The following is a 25,012-nucleotide window of genomic DNA, read 5'->3' as shown; positions in this document are numbered from 1 at the left end:
CTTTCCCGCTTTTGAGCTTCTTTTAACAGAGAACTGTCTAATAAAGCAAAAGTGCCATGAAATGGTCTCTACAAAGACATTTACACAGAAATGCTCCAGGTCATAATGCTCCCTTTGAGAGAACCTTTTGGAAATCTGCTTTTAAAACTGCTTTCTGGTGATTTCTTTTCTTTTTTTTTGGGGGGGGGGGGGGGGGGGGGGGGGGTCCTGACGACGACGACATATCCTTTCATGGGAATAAATGCAACATGCTTTCAGGTCACTGAGTGACTCTCAAAATTACAGGTATGAGTGAAAACGCATGAAATTGATCAACTTGAAAACAAACTTCTCAGAGTAGTTTCCTTGCCTGAAAACATAGTTTATATTTCAGCTTTTTCACAAATGAAATAACATGATTTTTTTTTTTTTTTAGATAAAGCAGATTGCAAACATAGCATTTAGGAATCTGATGTTTGGATTTGGCATTTTGTTTTTATTATTTTTACCATTAATATACATTAATAGATATTATTTGATATTCTACATTGATACATTGTGACATTTGTGTAGTTGACTTAACAAATCAAATATATTATAGTTTAAGTGGCCATTATTTAATGGGAATATTGGATCTGACCAGAAAAGACTCATAAATCAGTCCAACATCAGCATGCTTAGTTACACAATATTATTCTCATGTCTGCACTATGAAAAGAGCAAGAATATAGTGTCTCTGGATGCAAATGTTGCTAAAAATGTACAATTACAACCTTTCAAATGTTACAAATGGGCCTACGAATTTGTTTTGGACTCACAAACACCTCTGCCATACACGTAGGAGGCTTTCTGAAAAGATATTTTTCTTTTATTTCTGGAAACATACCCGCCGATCTTTAAGGAGACTGCTGTCATAAAGTCAAACTTATGATGGGCAGATTTCTGGCACTAGCAACATGTGCCTCTGTTTACAGACATGAGTGTAATAGACCACTATGTCATTAACCAGTCCATTGAACTGGCTAATAATATGACTTACATGAGGGAGGCCAAACCATTGGGTGCCAGTTAGGTTTTCCATTGCTATCAATTTCACAGTGCGTGTTGTCAGCTGCTGTCATTTCTCCCCAATGCAGACCTGGGATATAGGCAATATTTTCAGCGCAAATTTGTTTTTTTTTCTCAAAAGAAAACTTAGTGGACTTGATTCAAATAGAAGATGGGAATGTTATTCTCCAGAAAGGCAGCGTGTCGGTTTAGATTGGCAGGTGTCTAAACGTATACGATGTGGAACTGAATTTACCCAATTATTCATATTATACTATACATTTTCTTTGATTGTCTGATTAACATTTTCCATACACAAGAAATCTTAACCAGAAAAAAAAACAAACAAAAAAAAACTAACCAGAGGAATTTGCAGCCTCATAACTACAGCTTTTGATTCTACATTAATGTCACAGAGGCTGAAATGCTCTCACATGCCTAAAAACATCATCCTAGTTAGAAAGTCTTCTCTCTCTCTTTTTTTTTTCCTCTAATTGATTCCCTGTGGAGTTGTGCTGCACACTGGCATGACATCTGAGATTATGACGATTCTGTTCTGGTAGTTTGAACATTAAACATTCGCTCATGTCAACCAAAAAACAAACAAACAAAAAAAAAAAAAGGTAATCATGGAAAGGCAGCTTTCCCACTGCACATTGGGTAGATTCAAATCTACGGCGCCTGCTGACTTAAGACCTTGATATTGGGTCATTTGATAGGGGGGGGGTGACAGACAAGGCCGACTGCTATCACAACAATCCAGTCCCCCACATACAACATACAGAGGTTGGTGGATGAGATGTGATAATTACAGAAGAAATCCAACTGACTGAACAGAGCCCGCCTGTCTGATAGGGCGATAAGGAATTACTGAGGCACAAGTAATAAGAAAAAGGAAGATGAGAAGATGAGGCACTCGCTGAAATAAACACCACCTCTTCTTACATGTTTGCTTAAGGATTATAGCACGTTATCATGATTGTGAAACGGCTGATATTGAAATTACAATACTAAAGCACCTCCCATCTATAATTTATAGGAAACTGAGGCGTCTGAAACTGAATAAACAAGGCTCAGATCCCTCATGAGAAACATTCGAAGCTATTATATTTGATTAAAGATTTTCTCAGCCTTTTTCTTTCCGGCCTATGACGATGGTTCCCCCAAAAAACTAAGCACTCTCGAATGGGAAAACACACTAGAGCGTCTGATTAGGAAATGTTTTTTTTTTTTTTGCTTGTAGGCTATTGGAGCGTGATCACAGCCTTTTTTTTTTTTTTTTTAACCAATATATTAATTACAACTCCAAACAAAATTAATTTAATCCTTATCAAATCTCATAGCCCAGCTCATGTTCTGAAGCTGCCAAAATTGATATCATTAACTTCACATTTCATTTTCCTGTTTCACATGTAATTTAGCATGCCATCTGGTACATAAGGAGGGCGATCCAGGGAATCACTAAGCTTTCTGTTGTATTTCAAATCCACCATTTCAGCCTTTTAAAGAGAATGAAGGTGCTTCACACCTAGAGCAAGACTTATTGATAACTATCACTCACATTCTTCACTGTAGCAATAACACCAACACAACAATGTAAAAATACTCCGTTACAGTGGCTCCAGTGACTGATGAAATTTATACACTTATTTCTTTTGGACTCTACTTAAAATTTCTGTGGTTCCAAACTAACTACATTTTTCATATTTATATCATATTTGTGGGATTTGTGTTTTCACCTTTTTGTCTTTTCCCTCCCATAACTCACCTCACGACCCCTTAGCTGTATCTTGTGACCCTTTGAAGGGGCCTGACCTTGAGGTTGGGAACCACTGGACTAAACTTGCTAACTTTTAAAAATAGTAGTAAAAACTGGCTCCACCTCAAGCAACTACAGCAGCAAAATGCCGTATGTTAATGACTCAATATTAATTATGATTAGTATAATATCAGTAGTATCAATCACAGGGGACAGTTTTATGCATAATGAGCACTTGGTCCATCACTGTCAGCATCTCACTCTGCTTTCCTAGAGAAGTACTGACTGTATAGCACGGAGAAAGCCACCTGGCTTAAAGATTCTGTTTGAGAGTGGAAGCTCGCTGTGTCATGTGAATACTATTTAACAGAGGAAACTGAAAAACAGAATCAATACAGGACGTCATGCGTGTTTTGTCTCTGAAAATGTAAAAATTGAAGTGAAAACTCATCAGCCTTCTGAAGAACTTTGGAATCACTGCTCTAATCTTTGTGTTTGTTGTGAAATATTAAACAATTTGCCGTCTTTGGGCCTTGTACAGCTGTTTGAATGAATGAAACCATCTGAGAGGTTTACAGGTGAAATCTTTCACTGCTGACATCAATCTGAAATTTGACGAGGAGCCCAAAGTGGACGCTGCGTTATTGTAAGTGCTCACAAGCCAAAAAGGTTGGGAACCACTTGTTTAATTGTTTAACAATTAACAAAGCTCATTATAGTTCTTAATGTCAAATCTTAGCCTGAAGAGAAAACCACAGTACATCTGTCAGTATTAAAGAAGAAGGGGTAGAAAGTGGTGGTAGTACTTGAGTAAACACACTTACTTTCAACCACTGGTTCTGTTTATGTGTCATATCACAGCAGATAATGAGTCAGTGCAACATTTCCCATAATATCTACCTTGTGTTCTGCACAGTGCCCCGCCGCGCCTCAAAGAAATGATTATTGGAGCGGATTTGCTTTTGGGAAATGGACTCCAGAAGGTCAGCAGACACTGCTCGTGCCCTCGGCCAAAGGAGACTAAGGGGTGGACGGGCCCTGTCTGGCCCCAGTGAGATTACCAGCGATGTAATAGGATCGTCCATTTTCTGTAATAGAACACAGAAAGGCTAAGCCCTGGCTTAGGTCTTTCTCGCGCTCCGGATCACCACCAAGCCAAAAAAGCAATATATGTTGTATATGTTATATATATATATATATATATATATATATATATATATATATATATATATATATATATATATATATATATATATATATATATATAGCTGCCTTTACACGTGAGCCAAGATGCACGGTGGTTGTTTTGCACGGCAAAATGGGGCAGCGCTTCCAAGCCACAAAAATCCCTGCTGAGCCGTAATGAGAAGTGAATAGACTGCGATAGGAAAAGGCTTTGGCTGGATTTGTTTGTACAATGGCATCGTGTATTTCATGTTGTTTAATTGGCTCATTTGCAAACTGATGATACACATTGAGAGATAATGGAGTTTCTGTATTGAAATGCATGACACAACTGCTCTTAGTAAAAAGCCTGGAACTGCTACAAATGATGTCTCCCTGTTATTGACGACTGAAACGTCGCACTCCTAAAGCAGAAAGCAATCAGCTTAGTATGTCTGACATATTGAGAATAAATACTTTTTAGTATAGTCTCCAGCTATTTCACATGAAAAGATTAAAGGACATTCATAAAACACATTCATTATTCTGATGATACCACGGCTGTAGGTTTAGCAACGATGTTGAGATGCGAAACCCTTAATTTGGTCTCTTGTGGCGCTCTACTTCCACCCTCAGCGAATACATTTTTTCCTCACAGTTGCTCCCTAGAGCATATCTCAGAAAAGCCTTCAAAGGCTTTGAATTTGTATTGTCAATAGATGTTTTGTTTCAGCAGGGGAATGTTATTCAGAGGCAATTCCATCTGAAAAGATTTATTGATTGAATCTTCCTGTTAAAGGTTGGCCCTCAGAAGCGAAAAGAATCCACTGTTCACGAGAATCTGATTGTCCTGCTACTCATCTCTTTGCTCTTTAAAGAGGCTACTCCAGGTTAAACCAACTTTGGCCAACTGTCACTCCTCTGCCGAGGCTATAGCAACTGCATTTTATTCCTCAAACAAGATGCAATGAAGTTAGGGGAGTCAATCTGGCTTCCCGAGGCGTCACTAGAGGAAAAAAACATTCGAAATGAATGTGACTGGGAAATTAAAATTAATAAATAAAACAAGCCTTCACATGATTTCAATTCAGCAACTCAGCTATATCAGAACAGATAAATGCCATCGTCTCTTCCCTATCCAAAGGCCCGGAACAGTAGCCATCTGTTCTGACAATTTTTCCGAGAACAACATTTGCTTTTCTCCTTAATGAATGTTCAGACACTGCAAGTATAGTCTGCCACTGTGGTGATATGGTCTGGGGATGTTAATGAAACCTGAGGAGGGTGCTGGAAGAAAAATATAAAGTTGACAGCTACATTAGCCACATCTAATCCATTCAATTCCCATTATTTCAAACAATAGGAGGCATGAACAATTCATCCCCATCCTGCAAATGCTTCCTGCAGCTAAAGCGATTTGATGCCAAACTTCTGGAGGGTGGAGGGACTGAATGCAGAGGATGCCAGAGGAAAGGTATCAGATACAGGCTCCACACTGGTAGTGACGAAAGTGGGGCTCTTTAAAAGAGGAGGGACACTCTTTGAAAGCAGAGCCCTGATGTGTTTATCAGCGAGCGACGCCAGATCTTTCAAGGATCCCTGATTAGTGGCACCGTCACCTGGCAACCTACTACTCAGATTGTTCCATTATTTTCCCGTCCTTCAAATTTGATTATTTGAATTGTAGCTTCCAGTGCACTCGACATTTACGTATGCCTAAAAATAACACGGTGCCTATAGCTTCAGTGTTTCAAGTAGACTGGAAGAGAAAGAGTGAACCTTTCTGTATAAAGTACAGAGAGTATTTTCCATGTTTGAAAAATACAGAGTCTACAGTGGTGCATAATGCATCAGAAAATCGAACCTCCCTCCCTGAGTCAGAAAACAATGCTTTAATGTCCGGCTGGTTGACTCCTCCTCGCCCACTCAGGCCGGGTTCTCTCTGGCCCTTGCACCTGTTTAATTATAGAAGAAACCACTGCCAGTGATAGCCATACTCTATATCCTGTGTGGGTTATATCAGACCAACTTTTAAACAAGTTGTTGAGGAATATAACATTGTTGAATTGCAATGCTGCCATATTATAAGGAAGCAAATCAAAACAAAATCATTTGAATTATATCAGCAACTTATTTGCAAATTTTGACATTTAAACATTACTGAATGCTTAGTGTTGGAATTTAAATACCACTGAATTTAATGCACTGTTTTTCTTTTTTTATCTTGTATTTTAGCATCTGAATTTAACCTTGCGTATTTGAGTTGGTCTTGACTTTTTGAAAAAAGACCATCTTGAATATACCGTAGCTTTTGACGATTACCCTAAAATAAATTTATGCTGTCAGTTTTTTGAAATTGCACAACTTGACCATTGAGAAATTCAAAAAGTGAAACTCAGACCACTCACAATTCAGAAAGACGGTTTTCAGAGTCGAATTTATCGGTGCAATAAATTCTGTCGTATTTCAATTTCAACTCAAAATACTCACGAGGGATTGAATTGCAAATGTTTTCTTTTCAGTCGCTGCTATAATTCAAATTGTTACAGCAATGATTTGCCTCCACATATTGTATTTTTCCTGATTATTAGGAGAAAACTCTTCTGTACTTTCGAGTAGTGTGGCTACGGCCTCTCTCAGCACGACATCCACACGGGGAAAGTCTATTGCATATTCTCTCCGCTGTGAGCAGGGAGTGTTTTGCACATGCTGAGTTGATGACAGTAAGAAAGAAAACACTGTGTTCCCGTCACTGGTCTGGTAAAAGCCCTCACCACATATACAGGCCACGAGTGACAACCCAAATAAACACTAGACGTTCTAATCTGCCATTTAAAGCCCAGGTTTAGAGTCTTAACATTTTCTGTGTTTGTTGAGAGACACGTGTGGTTACTGGTGGTAACAGCAGGTGCATATACAATAATACAACACAAAACTGTTCAAAGGGAAGAGAGAGGCAGCAATCATGCCTAGAGAAGAACACAAGAGCAGCTGGTGTCTCTGTCCACAGCATACACAAATAATGTATGTCAAACATTTTCAAGAGAAAAGACTAAGGAAGACAGTCAACAGTGAAGTCTGACATACTGAGCCCATGAAGTCTTCCCTTCTGTGTTACATGAAATGATGCATGCACCAGCTTTGTTTGGCTGCTACGTTTCACTCGCTTTTTAATGTCAAGACACGAGCTCAACACCTCCGTCCTGGCTTTCGCTTGCTGCTGATCTCACAACAAGCAGGCGGGGTTTAAGCGTTTAATGAAAATGATGTAGGTTTTGAGTTCATGCTCAGATCACGAGTCCGCTTCCACAACAGTTCTGTTGTTGAAACGCAATGGTGTCTGCTTGACGGCTTTCACACCAGCCGCGCTGTAAACGAACCAAACCGGGCAGGCACACCAGCGTTTTGCCTGAGCCACACGTTCAATCCAGTTCAACGCAGTTTCCTGTACGTCAACTTGAAACTTAGACCTTTTCAACAAGAAATTCAGCAGATGGGAGTTCGCCCGGTTGTCATGGAGATGGTTTGGTTGCTATCACATGACCTGAAGTGTGGCATTTTCCTGTCACACAATAACAGGCAATCACATACAGATCATAAAAATGTTATTTGGCAAAGTGTTACTTCCAAGGTAAAGAACGAATGCCAAGAAGTTTAAAAAAATAAAAGTTTGATTTAGTGCAACAGACTCAAAATGTATTAATTACCAATAAAAACTGCAACAAGCAGACAGTGTCTTAGATGAAGTGCATACATGTATTATCAAGGTGAACTGTAGGAAGAAAATAGGACTCTCCCAGGGGTTGTTATTGACTCAAAGGAAGTCGGTTTTCTCATTTATATACAGTACTCACCATCGTAGGCTGCCTCAGTGCCTCTATGATAAATGAATCAGATGGTGTGTCAGTTTTCTTCATTTAATAATGTTTTTTTTTTTTGTTTGTTTGTTTGTTTTTTTGAATCCTATGAATTAATCATGGAGAGGCAAAGTGTTGCGAACTGACTGGTAACGGATCTCCTGTTTACCCGGCGAGACTTTTGTTTTGTTTATTGGAGCGGGCTGGAAAACAAACGCGAACAAGGAGAGAGAGGAAATCACGTTGGCAAATCGAGCTCACCACAGGGTGCTCCGTTCACCAAAACTGGCTGTTGACCCCCATCTTACCAGTCAGTAACAAGCTCCCGGGAGAACAGCACCTGAAAATACATCTGTTTAATGCAAGTCTTTCATCTTCAGAGGTGGGAAGAGAGGTGGATTCTGCACCTTTTGTTTTGGTTATTCATTAATTTGCAGCAGCGCTTGCTTTAAAAAAGAAATCACTTGCACTTTGACCTGTCTTTGATTTCCCCAAAATACATTAATTATTGCAAACATTTTGTGCTCCCCTGTGTTCACTGAAGCACTGCTTCAGCTCTGACTGTGCATGTGGGATGCACTTTACCCGTTTTCGGCAAAACAGACAGTCACTGACTCTGTAAAAACTCCCAGTTACATAGATTTTCTGTGGAATTAGACAGCAGAGAGAAGGGGAAATTAAAGGGGAGAAAAAGGAGGTGTTACTAAACGCAACAGCCGCTGCAGGCGTACACATCCAGACACCCAGCATGCCTCGTTTCTAAGCGCACGAGTATTTACCGTGTTGACTGAAATGTGTTCCTATAAAGCAGAAGAGAAGAGACCTGTGCTCTTTGTGACACGAACTGCTGTGACTGAATGCATTTAGCTCTTGCCAACAACACAGTTTAATACCGTTTCATGTCTCGCTGTGGTCACATGGTGTCCTGAGACTTTTGCTTTGCTTTTGTCTGACCCCACCACAGCAATGTCCTATCGATCACATCTTTAGTCAATTGTTTTCAAAGCTGGGTTTAACACCACACTGCCAGCTGTTTCTCGACAGAAAATCCATCCTCGATATGCTCCTCCAAAATTAAATGATAAAATATGTCATTTGTCCATTCGTCTTCTTGAACAAGATGTATTCTTTCTGATCTGACACCCCTGTCTGGGAACAGCACAGATGGATATGTTGTCCTGCCAACGATTAGAAGTCACTGTTGAAAAATCCATCTGTTTTATGACGTGACAACACACTGTGGCGACGGTTTGCTCAGGTTAGGGTGAGGGAGAGGGAGAGGTAATGGTTTGGGTTAAAATAAGTGTTTCGTTAAAGTGAAGGACACATTGTGCTTTGGGTTGAAATTTTGTTTAGAGGGAAATTTAGATAACCCGTTATCGTGGTCATGGTGACAATTATAAACATCTTGTCATGGTTAGGGTCATGGATAAAAAAAATGTTTACTATCAATTATAAGTGAGAAAAGAACAGCAGCGTCTGTGCTGTACATGGGCTCTATTTATTTCAGGACCCAATTAAATTATCTAATAGTGTGATGATTGCAATAGTAATTAGCACTTATTGTAATTACAGTGAACGATTCAGATGGATTACTCAGATGATTCAGGCTATTCATGCCTAAGTGCCTTCACAAGTCACATCTATCTATAGCTGTGGTTCTCAAACTATGGTGCGCATGCTCCCTCCAGCTGCATTGCAGCAGCATTATTAAAAAAATGTGATAGAATTAATTATAAACACATAATTCTTTCAAAATACTACTACAAATGAAAACAGCTTAACCATGAGATGTATGAAATGTACATGTGGAAACCAGCTGAGAACATATTTACAGTATTCACCCGCTGTCACACTTTTGGATACAGCAGACCGATCCAAGTTGACGATGCTGACCAATTCTGTGTATTTAGCCTAAAAATGATGTCGTGCGTCAAAGGGTTCAAGTGCCAGTTCCGCCTCTTTGTCAACAGACAATAAATAAACTATGAATAAATCTGCCTCCTGCGTGAACTGTGCGCTGCTGAATTGGCCTGCGCTACTGTCTGAGAACCACTTATCTATAGGTTGGTAATAAACAGTATTTCTAAAGCTCATACTGTGCTTCAATTTGCTTTTACCACAGTGCACCGCTTCCAACATGGAGCGCATATTAAAAAGGGGTTTCTGACAAAAAGGAACAGCTGACCTCCTGAGGCTGAGGGGGAAAGTGTATGTTGGAGTGCTATTATGTATCAAAGGAATTTTCACACTCTCACTTTCTTCTCTACGGCATTCAGTACATCCCTACAATGTTAATCTCAATTAACAGATGTGAGAAAAACCGTCTTAGAAGGATAAATGTAGCCGAAATCATGGGAACAATAACTGATATTTTTTAAAGTAACCCAGTCATGTGATACTGAGATGAACCAAAGCAAGGGTAGATAGTGCTGAAAGCTGGCCTGCCTATCGATGCATATGTACAGCCGTGCTTGTTTATGTGTGGCAGCTCCAAGATAACTCGCACTGCCTTATCTGCCGTTGTGCTATCAAAGAACTCAAGCACAATTCAACACAGATTTAAAGAAGCATCTGGCTCTCTGTTACAGCCGGGCCCTGAGGAAAACCATCGCTGCTGCCTCCTTCAGACTCTCCCAAAACAGGGAAAATGGCATGAAATAAGAAGACATCTGTTCTTTCATCCACATCACTACTTTCCAAGGAAGAAAAAAAACAAAAAAAAAACAGAAGTTGTCAGCTGGTGAATTAACATTAGCTGGTAGATCTCATTTGATTGCAAGTAGTTTTAAATTTGACATGAATGAAGCTCAAAGGATGTGAACTCTTTCATCTAAAGCCACCATGTAATGTGTGCTGCATGCGCAGAGAGATGTCATCTTCATCATAGCTGACACTTATTTCCTTAACTGACTCTAAATGTGCTTTTGTATTCAATTACTCCACACTATTCGACGTCTGTGTTCGTAAAAGCTCATTAAATGCCAAACTGCAATTTCCTGCTGCACACCATTAAAATATTACAACAAGCGGTTGATAAACACATATTATGCGTATCAAGGGCTTTTGAAATTTGCAACAACCCCAGGCGGCTGATATCGAATACCGTTGCCAACTAACCCCAACCTGATTTAAATGAGCTACCTGTAGAACCGTTTAATTTGAAATAGCAAGCACGGAGCTGCAGAATGACAGCCGGATCCACGCGGATCCACGCGCTCGCATCATGGGACTACACCGCAGTCCACATTTCCATCCACACTATGAGCAAAGTCTCTGAGGCGCTCTGATATTTCCATATGAAATACATCTGGTTTGCAAGGGTTCCAGAGCAACTTCGCCCCCCATTCCAACACACACACACATACACACACACGCATACATTCCCCACCTCCTCCTCAGGCCTGTTTGTTGTGAAAGCATTTGCAGGTTCAAACAGAAACGTTAGATTAGACCCGAGGGACACAAACACCATCGCAACAGGAACAAATTGGGAACTGAATGAAAGAAAAATCAACTATGCCAAAACCCCTTATTAACAATTAGTGCTGGTGAGGGGGCTTTCTCTCGCTTTTGTTGCGGCTGATTGCTTTGAGAGTGGCATCCTAGGCAGCTGGGGTTGTTTGTCTTGACTATTGTCTTGAATGCTGATTGTCGCCGCCCAGAGAAGAATATTGACGAATATAATTTCTAGGTCTGCAACTTTTTACAGGAGACAAACTCCAACCATGTGGCGGGGAAGGTCACACGATTGCTCATAAAACATGCAAAAATGAGGACTAGTATTTTTTTTTTTTTCATAATATTTTGTACATGTGACGCACTTAAATTTGGTGCATTTATCACTGTTTAGTGCTCTGCAGTACAGAGACCTTTAAAGAAAACATGTGTATATTCTCTGAACGACGCTAATTACAGTAAATGTCACTGCACTTGCACTTAATCAAGAAATCTTCAGTGTATCGGTTCAATTTGGGCATATCAGGGAGCATTTTGAAGCATAAGGTATAATAAGTTTTACAGTCACTCAGTGTGAGAAATGTTTGCAAGTCACTAAAGATGTTACCACACTTGTCTAGGTGGAAGAATTAACTGTAGTAGTAATTACCTGTAATAACAGGTGTTATTACAGCCCAAAACTCTGTCATACGTGACATTTCCTGCCAATAAAGATGACCAACTTTCACCATGCACCCTACCGTGCCACATTAAACTCCAAGCTAGTGTTTAATTGCACACCAATCAGAGTTAATTTACCATTAAAGAAGGAGTGTTAAATTAGAGATTAAATAGAGTAATGCATTAGGACTTAAAGTGGACCACAAACCCTTCAGTCAACATGCATTAACTCCAAATAACATAACTGTCCTGCAACTTTAATTGTATATGTAAACACAATTTACCTTGTTTATTTCCACGTGCAACAAATAGTTGACTCCTGCAGAGCTGACAACTCGGCGTTGACTATACATGTATATGACACAAGCTTTTAGAAAGATAAAAACGTATTAAACATGCAAAAAAACCCAACTAAAAATAGACAATGTCTGAGAGCAAAGTACCGTGTCAAGGTGAGCAGGCTCGAAAGGCAGAAAAAAGTGACATGAAACAGCTGTCACCTGCTTTGAAAGATCATTTGTTCCACTGTACATTTAAGATTTTATCCTTTCACTTTCACACTGTTTTTCTGCTGCTTGCAGAGCGCTGACCTTACCTTTTTAGTTTCAACTCCTTATCATATCTTGCGTCTCCTCTGATCTACTTTCATGTGGCAAAGACAGATCGCACGGATAAACTTTTCTGTACCGGGCTATTAAAAAAAATCAGCTGCTGATCAGCTGCTTCAAAGTTTGGAACACAGTTCAGCTCACTTATCTGTGTAGAGGACATGGCTGATCCGCCCCGGGGCCCCTGTGGGCCAAGCTGGGCGACCCCTTACATCCAATCACAGCTGGTGAGAGGCTGGTTGGGCAATGATGAGCAGCTGGCCTCGTCACATTAGCCGTGACTGTGTGTGACCCCCGGGTGGCTTGGCAGGCTGTTGGCTTACCAAGAGGCCTGAGCGGAGGCTGGGTGTGGGGATCTGGGAGGGAAATGAGCCGGAGAGGGTCGCTGTCTGCGACGGGACGCTGGTGGACTACAGGAGAAGGAGGGACACTCGAGCGTGCTTTCTCCTCAGCCTGAGCTGGCTGGCAGCCGACTGAAGCAGATGTTATATGCTGATGAGCTGGCTCGGATGCTCCAGGGGGGTTATTTATAAAACGGTCTCATGGTCAAATGGGATTTTAGCAATGTGGTAGGCAGGTAGGAGAAGTGTTTGTTTACAGAAGTTAAAATGTTGGCTCGAGATGCATACCTTTGCTTTGCTCGCGGCAAGTGTTGGGGTTGATAGGGGTTGTAGCTTACAGATGGCGCACCGGGATGAAAAATAAGTAAGTAAAACCGCTTCCAAGGTGGATATTCAGATCTGGAAGTCAGCGCTACGCTTTTCTGATCTGAGGCTCAAATGAAACAACCAGGAATATTTTAAGAAAGGATAACGCTAACGAGGAGGACATCTAAGTTCATTTTAACCTGTGAACAGAGACCAGGCAAAAGAAAAAAAAAAAAAAGCCACGGAATATAACTGAACTTTTCTGAAGTATAAAAGCTGCTTCACATCATTTCAATCCAACAGTATAATCTCCAGTTTGGCTGTCAACGATTTATCCGTTCATTCGGCACAGAGACCACAAATGGAAGGTCATTATTCTAAAGCAAATGAAATCTAATACTTCACTGACAGGATACTTGTTACTGCTAAAAAAAAAAAAAAAAAAAAAGAGCGATTCTTGGTCCAAAAAAACAAAAAACCCAGACACGATGAGTGGAGAACATGATTCAGCGTGTCAGCTGGACTGGTTTGGAATATTTATAGGACGACGAGGTGAAGCTTGGAAAATGTACTTGTGATGGAAGTGAAGATCAAGCCCCAGGCGTGACTCCCTACTGAGAGGGGGGAAAAAAGGTGGAAGATAGAGGATGTGAAATGACAGGAAGTGGGCAGGGAGGAGAGAGTCAGTGAGGATGAGAGTAACAAACAGAGAGTGGGAGTAATATGAAAGTGTGAGATAAAGATTGGGCTTAAAAGAGCAGTGGATGATTTTGCTTAAACTTCATTTTGAAATAAAAAGAAATCATGAAGTATCAATTTTAACATTTAGGGTGCGAGTGCAAAATATGAAAATGGAAACAGCTGTTTCCGGGCTCTGTGCTGAGCTAACTGGCTGCCGGCTCCAGCTACATATTTAGCAATCTCACTTTTACAGTTTTATCAATCTTCATAATCCTCTGCAACAAAGCGAATCAGCGTGTCTGTTCCTTTACCCGCAGCCTGAAAGGCCAGGTCTTGTATCTCTGGGCCCTGTAGCGTTTTCTGTTGGGCTGCACACAAACCCAGAGCAGTTAGAGGCAAGGGGGGGCTTTGAGGTTTTAACTGTGAAGCAGCTGCAGGCGTCGAGTTTGCATTAATGTTAATTTAACATTTCAAAGCAGGAGTGGACTTACATTACAGCACGACAACAGGGGAACAGAGAAAAACACGGAGGATCTATCCGTTAGATGAAAAACATCAGTAATGTCAAACAAAGCTCCACATGACAGAGACATTATGCAGGAGCTAAGAGAAGCCTTGCACTTTTTATTAGTCAGTCTACCCTCTTTCTATCCAGAGGGTACCTCTACTCTTCTGTACATTTCAAGCCCACCCCGCTCACTCTGATGAGTTCCCGCGGAGGCCCCGCCACACACAAGGAAACACAACAGCTCTGTGAGACTCGCCTTTTTTTCCAAGATGTGTTCAAAACAGTTTGGAATGAAGTGACCTCGTCGTCACTGGCTTTTTGACATCACTGTCAGCTCATAATAGATATAAAAGTAAAGTAGATGTGTGACATGTACAAAAATGATATGAGCATCTGCAGAGTGAATACAAAGTCTAAACTATAAAAAAGGTGGATTTAATCATCTACATTGTAAAAAGGAGCTGCTGCTGTCCCGAGTATCCCAAGTAAATTATCATTCAGTGACTCATCAGCCATTATATCTGCTGAATTCTGTCAGAAATGGTGGTAAAAATGTCTTTGAAAATATCATCGCTCCCATTATCTCAAGAGTCTCTGAAATAAAGTGGAAAGCAGATGTTTCAAACATATTACTGCTTATGTACAGCAGCTCTGGAGGGAAGGAACTGTCGGCTCTAATGCTGTTATGCTTCTCGCCTTATGTGACTCAGTCTGGTCCAAGCGTTTTATGGGGACGCTGTGTTGTTCGCAAACAATTACAATAATTGACCTGAGTGGAGCACTTTAATTAAAACTTAAAACCACACGAAACTTGCTATGAAAAGGTAATTTGGCTTGGTAACATTAGCACAGCTGGTGCTAGCTTGCTTCTTTGTGACTGTAGCCCAATGACAAGTGTTGGATTAAGAAATTGATTGATTGAGAATTGAAGAAACAGTTATATTTATAATATTTTCATCCAGTTGAAATGCAATTTGCAGCATTTTAATGTAACTTTTGCAGTTATTTAGCAATTAGAAACCTGTTTATAGAACTCTCCAATAATCATAATACACTTTCGTTAGTAAAATGTTCCCTTTCAGAGGCCATTGTCCTTTATTTATTTGTTGATTTGACACCATATTTGTGGATGATGAATCCAGAGGATCAGGATAGAAATGTGGAGATGGTACAGACAAATAACTTAGAAGACCTATGAGGCATAAAGGCAGACTGGCTCCATCTCTACTGATTTAGCTGCACCTGGATGATTCATGTGTATTTAGAGACATACAGGCATTTCTATTTATGCAGTGCATCAGCCATCATTCTCAAATAGCATCATTCACCTTTTCAGAGGGTGGACATCTCATTTTGAAGCAGGGTCCATACAACATATTAAGTAATGGATGTGTGTGTGTGTGTGCATGTGTGCCTTTCTGCCTTTGTGGGTTGCATGGTCTCTAAAAGTAAGTTAATTTAGCGGTCTATTGAGTAGTCCATTTTATTTCCCATCACATCCCAAGGTGACAGCACGATACTCTATAATACACTTCCATGTTGTTTGGAAGAGAGAGCAGGAAAGAAAGGGTAGAAGGGAGAGAGAGGGATGGGTTGCATATTTACTCTATCCTCTCCTCATACACTATAGTGCTTTCTCTCACGCACAACCTGCTATTACAGCTCCTCTAATCAGATTTGCAAAGCAAGGCCAAATGCTGGGCTCCTGTCTCGAGTCCCTTAACGCAGCAAAGGGGGCGAGCCATCGGAACCCCTCTTTGGACAGGCGGCTGAAATAACAGTGATCACTCCTGACAGCAGCGCATGAGTGGAGAGTGCACTCACATTTGGCACAGCGCTCAAATGTCATTTCACCTTCGTCGCACACTAAAAGGTGACAGGCGTCATCCTTCTTGCCAAGCGGGCGGGCGGGCGGGCTGTAGGCGAGGAGCCCAGGGATGTACAGCGAAACCAATAAGTGTTGCGAAATGAAATGACTCACCGCTCTGACTGTCAGACCCAAAAATGAACAAATATGTTAATGATACATAATAAATGTCACTTGGGCAAGCCTGGTGTTCAGATGTGCAGTGTGTAATTAGATAATTAGATAATATTTGAGGGTGAATTGCTGTGCTGATGGGATAATGCGACGGAATCAATAGCAGTAACATGCTCGATAACAGGTCAAGTATCATGAGTCAGTTTGTTGTTTCCGAATGATCCGAACACAGTGTGCGTTTCTAAATGCGAGCGTTAACCCGCACTAACAAAGTGCAGCAGCCGAAGAAAACGGATTTTTCTCTTTGACGGAACCCACGTCACAGTTACAAAGCTGCTGCGGAAGACGGTCGTGTTAAGCTAAATTGCCCATTAGCAGCTTTATAACGAGCTTTAATAAGCGTGCAAACGCAGACGGCGGAAACTGACAAAGTCATAGCAAAGGCAAACAGTAGGTGTTGTAACTGCAGTTAAATATATTAAAAAAAAACACTACATGATGTGTTCAGGAACAGCTGTGATATGATAACATATCCCAAGCAGCGCTTGTTAGTTACTTATTTGGACAGTTTTGGTTATGCATGTAAGCAGCAGCAGTGAGTGCACTCATACAACAGTCCATTTAACAACTCAAAAAATGCTGTAAAGGTTAACGTTAATAAGTTCAATGGCCTTTTATAGCAGTTAGTCTAAGTAATCATTTAGATATTTGCCAATTTTATCTTCCAAATAGCTACTATACAGTAAATTTGGGTGTTTGTTTGTAACCCACAGTGTGAAATCATTGGACTGTTTGGGTTGCTTCCCTATTGGACTTGATTCTAGAGATGCCACAAATGTTATTATACCATGACTAATAGGAACCATGACCAAAACTCAATGCACACAATCTTCTGCCTCAAAGTACCCCGCAAACTGAAGCAGCACCTCAGTGCCACATGACTGCATCTGTGGTGTCACTACATCTAATATGTTTTGAGTATTTAATCAAAACTGTTGGTAGCATACAGTTTGACGAAGCTGTATGCATCATTGTAAACGTGCTGCTTTTAGAGATTCTATCCCCTTTGACTGTCATAGGCCACACTTCCTACGATCTTTACATAACTGGACAGGAGTGCCATCGAGCCGCATGCATCTAAAACCCGTCACGTTAAGACACACAACCCTTCTGCACATCCGCGGAAAGTCAAAGAAATGAGGTTTTTGCGAACAGCGGGATAAAGCGAGAAGCCTTCCAGATCCTCACATCAAAACATCGCTGAACCTTCACAGGATGTTGTGGAGCGCAGGGTGTAGAGCAGGTTTCCAATTCCTTCATCTCTCAAAAGAACTGGGAGCTTGCCTCTTTGAAGAAATGATTCAATCTCCCTCTGCACACAGCTGTGGAGGACTGAAGCTGATCTAAAGGCGAGCTGACCCTTTTCTTTGACAAGTATATTCATAGATAGGTATTATATTGTCTACTGCCCTGTGCAGTCTCAGCTGGGTTCTAAAAAATTGAGAGGAAATGAAGGAAATTATTTCAACTGTCATTTTTTGTGAGGCTTTAGTGGATTTGCTAGTTTGTGGAAGCTTATTTGTTATCCTACATTATAATCAATTACTACCAATTGTCGGCTGAATTCACATTGTCAGTCGAACCACTTTGAAGTTGAACCACTTTGAAAAATTGGTTAAGTCACATGGATATTAATTTTTGTCTGCAGCTGACCACAAACCGTGCCTTAACAAATAACAAGAAAGAAATATGTTTTTGGCTTTTCAGACAGTTTGATGCATATTGTTTAACCTCCATACGACTCGGAGAACAGTGCTCATCTTTTCACATTATTTCTTGTAAGTGATTGATACAGCAGAGGAAGCAGACAATGAGATAAGGGGCGCGGTATCAATCATCATTTGCCGAAGGTCATCGGTGTGGACGCTGAAACTGTTCCGTCCCTTTCTCTGCAGTTTGAAATTTAACATCCAGTCAACTTTAAGAGTCTGGACATTCTGGTAAAAGATCCCACAATGATGAGGCAGGTACATTAATAAACCTGACCTTCACAATGATGATTATTAGAGGGATCTCACACGGATGTGGTGTACGTTCTTTAGCAAAATCATATTATGTAATCCAATTGATTATCACTATTTAATTAGTTTGACCTACTGGGGTATCGCGTTAATGTTCAGCCGGGACATTCAATTAAGACCAATGCTTGAAAAGTGTCTTGCCAGTAATGAAAACAACAGTGGCCCCTTGCTCCTTACGAATATTTTCATGCTCGTATCTACCATCTGCTGCTCTGACAAGGTGTTACCTCTCTGTGATGGTTAATTATGTGCTGTACCCCGGCAGAAATGCATTAGTGTAAGTGCTCTCCCCTAGTTCAGGCAATGAATGAAACATTTGATGTTGTTAAACTGATTAAACCTCGACTCAAATGTTACTAAAAGATGAGTTTACTTTCTCCCGTCATGCACCTCACCCAGCATTAAAGATTTTCACCCTATTGTTGCCTAGCAGCAGGAAGAGAGACTGATGAGCATGGTTTCTTGCCGGGAACGGGTGGTGGTGGTGACACTGGTCACTTTTCAAGAGCTTCAGCTATCAATGACAAGACAAGAGGTTAGAATATGACCTCTGATGTATTGAGGAGCTAGCTGGTTAGCATGCTAACCTTAGTCAGAGAAAAGAGGTGATAGAAATACAGTTAAGTTTGAACTTTGCGAAGTCGATCGCCAGCATCTCCTACAATGGACTAACACAACAGGAGCTATTAAAGAGATAGCTATCTCAGTAGAAACAGAGCCACACTATGGCACCACACCACGGTATACAAGAAAGAAAATAATTGCACCAGTCCTTTAATGTCACTGCACTGCAAAAACAACTATAGATTAGAGATCTTTAGTTGTTTTATTTTACCCTGAGCATCATTTCATGCATGATCCAAAAACCTTTCCACTACACACATAAACAACACACCCCAAAACACTGAAACTCGCATACACATGCTTCCGTTTACATTCGGTGCCCAGTTCGCTCTTCCTTCAGCTCCGGCTCCAGCTATGTAACACTGAATATTCACAGCCAGCTACTTATCTGTTAGCAAAGGCTCACATCGGTAGCTGTGCTGTGGAATTTCGACGCAAACAATTTCTGAAGCGTTTCTCCGACCCCAGAGTTAGTGCTGCAGAAGTTTTACAGCAATCCTAACTGAAGGCAACCGCGACCGTTTCATTACATGGCACGTTGTGAAAAATCATTCAAAAACTCACATGCTCCAAAATCATAATGTGCTGCTGATTCAGACGACACAGCAGTAACCCTATCATGGATCTGAATATAGATATTTCATCTTGGCTGGATGCTTCCCCTTTGATAGTCTTATGCATATTCATTAGCCGTGATATCCACCAGAAGGTTATTATCCATAAATGTCACTCTGTAATTAATTAATCCTGTCTGCTGGTTGCTCTCCCTGCCTCATTAATGAGCCAAGTCTAGCTGATTGTATTCATATTCATGTGTCCAAATATACAGATCTATTTCAGATTCAGATGCCAGAATGTTTCACTTCATTAGTAGCAGGACTCGCCGGAGGGCCATTTGACAGGTAGGACCTGCGCTCTGAGTTTCCTATCTGCGGTGTGCACAGGATCCTGTATGTCTGTTTGCCTTGTTACAGTAATGGGGGGATACACATGGCTGTGGAGTCAAAAGTGAGCAGATGTCTTGGTCTGGGAGGCAAAGTTTACTCACATACGAATGAGAATCACCTTCGACAGCTAATGCAGTCCAAGGAGACAATTATGGGGGTGATTTTGTGCTGTTTAGCAAATTGATTTTTAAAGCTACCCCAAAGGCACATCTATTACTGTTGGTTTGAGTTTTAATAAAAATCCAATATGAATTTGCACAAAGCCGAGAGGACTAACTCTGGCACATTAGGCTAATAGAGAAGAATACCACAGCTCACGAATGGCTTGCAAATAGTTTGACATTTACCCTGCCATGCACTCAATTATTGGGTGAGAATTTTATCCTTAGGCTCTGCTCAGTTATGCGTGATGCATTCTGCAAATGGTAATAATCTATATAGGCTTTAAGGGACACTGTAACACATGCTCTACTGATATGTGGCCAAAGTGCGTGCTTAGCAGGATGGCTTAGCGCTCACAGAGATAGCATCATAATTGAAAGCTCACATGCCAACCCCCCCCCCCCCAACATCAGCTGGGTGTAAAGTGTTCTTCAGTTAAAAACACTAAACCCTTCCTCGCACACTATCACTTCTGATAGGAACATCCGCCAAATATATAACACAAATGTAAATTGAACAACTTGAGCAGAGGGCCTCTCTTGTGTGCCCCAAGGCTTCTGATTTAAATCACCCACAGTTGGGTCTGCTACATTAAACTACAATCCCCCCGCAGTTTGTGAAAGCCATTGAGTTTACTGGTTGGATAATGGTTGAATGTGACGAGAAAGCTTTAGTTTTAAAAATAAACCCTCCACTCATTTAGCATTGTTGGACTCACAATAACAACCAACCGATAAATCGGTTGGGCTCTCTAAGGTACAGCTGAAGCTGATGGGAATGTCTTTAGTTTACAGGTATTTTGTCTTGAACCAAAATAGCTGACAAATAAGATAAGTTACAGGACCACTACAGTAATTATAAGACATCATGACGGGGGAACAGAATGTCTGCAACAAACCTCATGAGCTGTCAAGAAATTTCACTCAAAACTGCAAACACCAAGCTAATGGTGGCACTAGAGGATATCACCAAAGTCATTAGGATTCATCCTCTGAGCACCATGGATATCTGTGGCAACTTTTGTGCCATTATATTGAATATTTGTTGAGATATTTAACTCTAAAACAAACTGTGGACTGACCAACCGACATTGGGATCCCTGGAGCCACCGCGGTACGAGCATGACTTAAAAGAAAAGCTGACTGCATAGAGCTTAAAATGAACTAATGCAATACGGAGAATACATAAAACTACATAAATAGAGGGCAAATGGCAGATTAGTCTTAATTGCTTTATATTTTCCCAGGATTATTGAGGTTAAAAGTGATTAACTGTGAAATATCTAAGAAAAAGTCATCAACACTTCTCCAACTCCCACAAGTGATGCCAGGTGTTACATGATGTGGGTCGTTCTGTGATATGTGCGTGTGGTGAGTCATACCTTGGGGTCCTTGGTTTGCAGCATGTTGTGGTTAACAGTGATGAGAGAGTCTCAGTTCTGCTGTCAAAGTTGTATCTCGTTTGGCTCCGGCAAGGATTTTCCTGGAAGAAATCTTTAATATATTAAGCACGTCTTTCCTTTTAACATATCTGAGCATATGGGGATATCTCAAAAAGACACTTTCACCAAGCTTAAATCAAGGCTGTTGTTTTTAGTCCTTAAAAAACATTTTAGATAGACATGATTTGGACTGGAGAGTAACACATGCTAGCTCATTAATCCTTAAACTAATTAATCACTGTGATTAGCCGACATTAGCTGTCTTTAATCAAGCTTTTTATTTTGGTTAATTCACTTTCAAACGACAACTCTTGGAGGACTTGGAGGAATTTAGAGCTGAGCAAACCTTAGTGACTTTCAAATTTAAGAAGAGTAATGCTGTGCCTCAAAGCGGCTACTTCGGTCAGTACACTCACATGAAGTAGCCTTCAGTGTGCACACTAGCCTAGCAGGTCTATTTCCACAGGGTGGTAGTGTCCCAAATGCCATTGTGCACTTACCGGAAATGACGGTCGCAACAGGTGACAGTGACTGACGCCCACCTGCCAGGTGCTTTGCTCCCTTGATTTCTAAATAAAGGTTTTACTTGCGTGCCTCCTGTATGGCACGCAGATTGGTCCCAAAAGTGTATTTTGAAGTTCGCGTTAACACTTCAAATTTGCACTTCTTATGACGACAGAAAAGTCTGAAGAAATGTAAAATACCGTGTTAAAACGCTAATGCTAACGTAATCGAGGTGTTAAAACGGCATTTCCGGCGTCTTTAGACGTAACTGACGTGTTGACGTAAATTTGAAGTCTTAACGCAGACGTCCAAATATACTTTGTGGACCAATCCGCATGCCGTAGATCATTTCAAGTGCACTGGATGTTGCTTAATTGTCAGTGTCAACGCATTTATGCACTCAAATATACCAAATGTCGGTATGGAAGTACACATATTGAGACACAAGTAACAGAAGTTTCTGTTTTTGTATCACAGTGAACAAACTGCAGTAGTAAGTGCTGCCTTGTCAAGTATTAGCACTGGGTTACACAGTAAGGTACAGTGACAACAGCTTAACAAGTATCCAGGTGTCACCAGAGAAACAACTGCTGCAATTAGCACCTTAAATAAATTAGCTTGCTTCCTTATAGTTGATGTATTTCCTGTTGAAACAGGAAGTTGGGCCTCATTAGCGAAAACACCCCCCCAAAACAGACACATAATTGCTCACTCTACTGTGGAATTTTTCTTTGTGGAATGCAATGGACATTATACATTAAATAAAACATTAAATATTTCAGAGTCTGCAAAACAGTGCTTGATGCTGTTGTTATATTATTCACATTAATACCATGTCTACCAAATGTAGATAAGAGCCATATCACTGTATTTCCAGCACAGCTGTTAGTAATTACTTTGATTGTAAAATATTGCACCACCATGTGTCACTAATTGATGATGTCTAATTGTGTCAGATTATCCAAGGGTGACTTTTTGCTTTAAATTCACCAAGCGGCAGGCCTATTTTTGACAATACACTTGAGGTTTTAACTTTAGAAAAGAGAAGAGACCCATAAATTACCAGTATTTTTAAAACTGAATGTCCCTTTCTCTTTTACTGTGAAAGGGAACCTAGATTCCTGCAGCAGCCGCATGAAATATCTGAAAAGAACTCAGAGCTATAAGTGAACTTTGACCATTATCCTCACAGGCTGCTTAAACGGTAAAAATGACAGCACAACATTGAATTGTATGGGTATATAACTGTTTATTAGTCAGTAGGCTTACTGCTGGCACAAAATCCATTCATTGTGATTTGATTCCACCGAAATTCATGCCAAGTGGTGCACCAAAAGTTCTTTATTGTAAAAGGAAGACTTCTTTTATCCAGCAGAAAAGGTATTTCACAGCTCAGCTGTAAATGCACAGACTCAATTATGTCTCCTGTAGCTCAGAGCTTTATAATGAAAGAGTCCTGAGTCACAGCACAGAGCGATAAAGTGACCAGTGTATGTGACTTCTTCAAGATTTCCGTCTTACTGTATTTATCTGTGTCTGTGCTGAATATCAAAATGCCTTTCTCTCATGAGCTCAACACACCTCGTGTCTCTCTTTTAAGCCACAGCTTCACTTTGAAAGAGTTATAACCTGAAGTAATTTAGGCCTTTTGCCTTGGAAAATCCTCCTGGTGTGTCCTTGAACACCGAGCCCGCGGTGCGAGCAGCCATAAAGCTCTCATTTGTCATCTGGATTGTGCCTGAGTTCCCTTCAGCGGTCGCTGAAAGAAAGAAACAGTGTGAGGACTGTTTTATCACTTGATGTTTAGTAGCTTTTAATAAGAAAAATAGAGGTTGTGCGGCTTCTTTTTGTTCCTCAGAAATTTATGTTCCCACTCCTGCTCCCTGTTGGGAGAGAGCAATGTTTCCTGTGCGAGCCGCTCCAAAAGTTAATTTAAGAAGCTTCAGCGGGTGACGCGACCTCATCTTGAATTTATAAAACACAAGTCAGCAGGTTCCTGCAGACGTGAAGAATCCTCTGCCCAGTAGCTCTTCTTTGCGCCACTTAATAGGGTTATATTGAGTTTGACAGATTTGAATGCAGAAGAAGTCATGTTATGGCACATTCAGCTGCAGCTCTAAATGAATGAGGACGTGGGCATGTAATGGCTTTCATAGAAAAACTAAGTGATGCATCTTTGCTGAGCTTACTGATAGAAACGTTTATGATAGAAATAGTGAAGGGAAAAGTGTCTCAATCCCAGCTACAGGAATCTGCCGAAAGACAAACTTCTTCTTGCAAGCTGTGCGGAAGCTGTTCTGCTCGCAGCGTCTAGATATTCGCATCTATCCGTCATACTGCTTTACATTGTATGTGACCACATGGCCAAAAACAGTATCCACCTTCACGTAATACACATAATATCTGCAACATTTGGAACTTAATGTGATTTTGCAGTTACCTACCGTCCGTTGGTGTTGACAGCTTCAATACTTGCTCTTCTAAACTGTTTTTATTTGCTTAGGCAAGTATCCGGTGTTAAGGAGGCAAGTGGCTTCTTTGGAATGAATACAAAAAAAAAAAAAAATGGCGGGAGTGAGAGAAGCCACCATGCCTTTTATTATTCCAGTATCACGAGCAAGTATCTGAACTCAGTATCAAAACACCAAAGCAAGGGCTGCTTATCACCCTAGCTGTTGCAAAAAGGAATAAAACCAAGATTCTTGCATGTGTACGAAAGCTGATTCTTGACCTTTGAGATAGAAATCCACAAAATAACATCAGCTCTTTCCCTTTATCGGTTTACATCAGTGACTTTGAGAGTTTTCTCAGTTGTCATAGAGTCGACTATGCAAGCTTTTGTTAACAAATCTACCAGGTTATATCAAGTCCTTGACATTTTACATTTCCATCATTTGGATGAC

General features: G+C 40.6%; 1 long non-coding RNA gene across 1 annotated transcript in view; it reads right to left on the bottom strand.

The window, feature by feature from the left end:
- LOC130165097 (uncharacterized) overlaps positions 1 to 22,312 on the bottom strand; it is a 38,585-nt gene extending 16,273 nt beyond the window's left edge. The window contains exons 1-2 of the long non-coding RNA XR_008826703.1: positions 22,106 to 22,312; positions 21,546 to 21,646 (exon numbers count right to left, since the gene is read on the bottom strand). This is a non-coding gene — a long non-coding RNA (uncharacterized LOC130165097). The remainder of the gene's footprint in view (positions 1 to 21,545; positions 21,647 to 22,105) is intronic.
- Positions 22,313 to 25,012: the final 2,700 nt, after the last annotated feature.

The sequence above is a fragment of the Seriola aureovittata genome, chromosome 24, assembly GCF_021018895.1.
Source record: "Seriola aureovittata isolate HTS-2021-v1 ecotype China chromosome 24, ASM2101889v1, whole genome shotgun sequence".
Lineage (NCBI taxonomy): Eukaryota > Metazoa > Chordata > Actinopteri > Carangiformes > Carangidae > Seriola > Seriola aureovittata.
The sequence above is the reverse complement of the archived record's forward strand: the minus strand, read 5'-3'. Positions and strand labels throughout refer to the sequence as shown.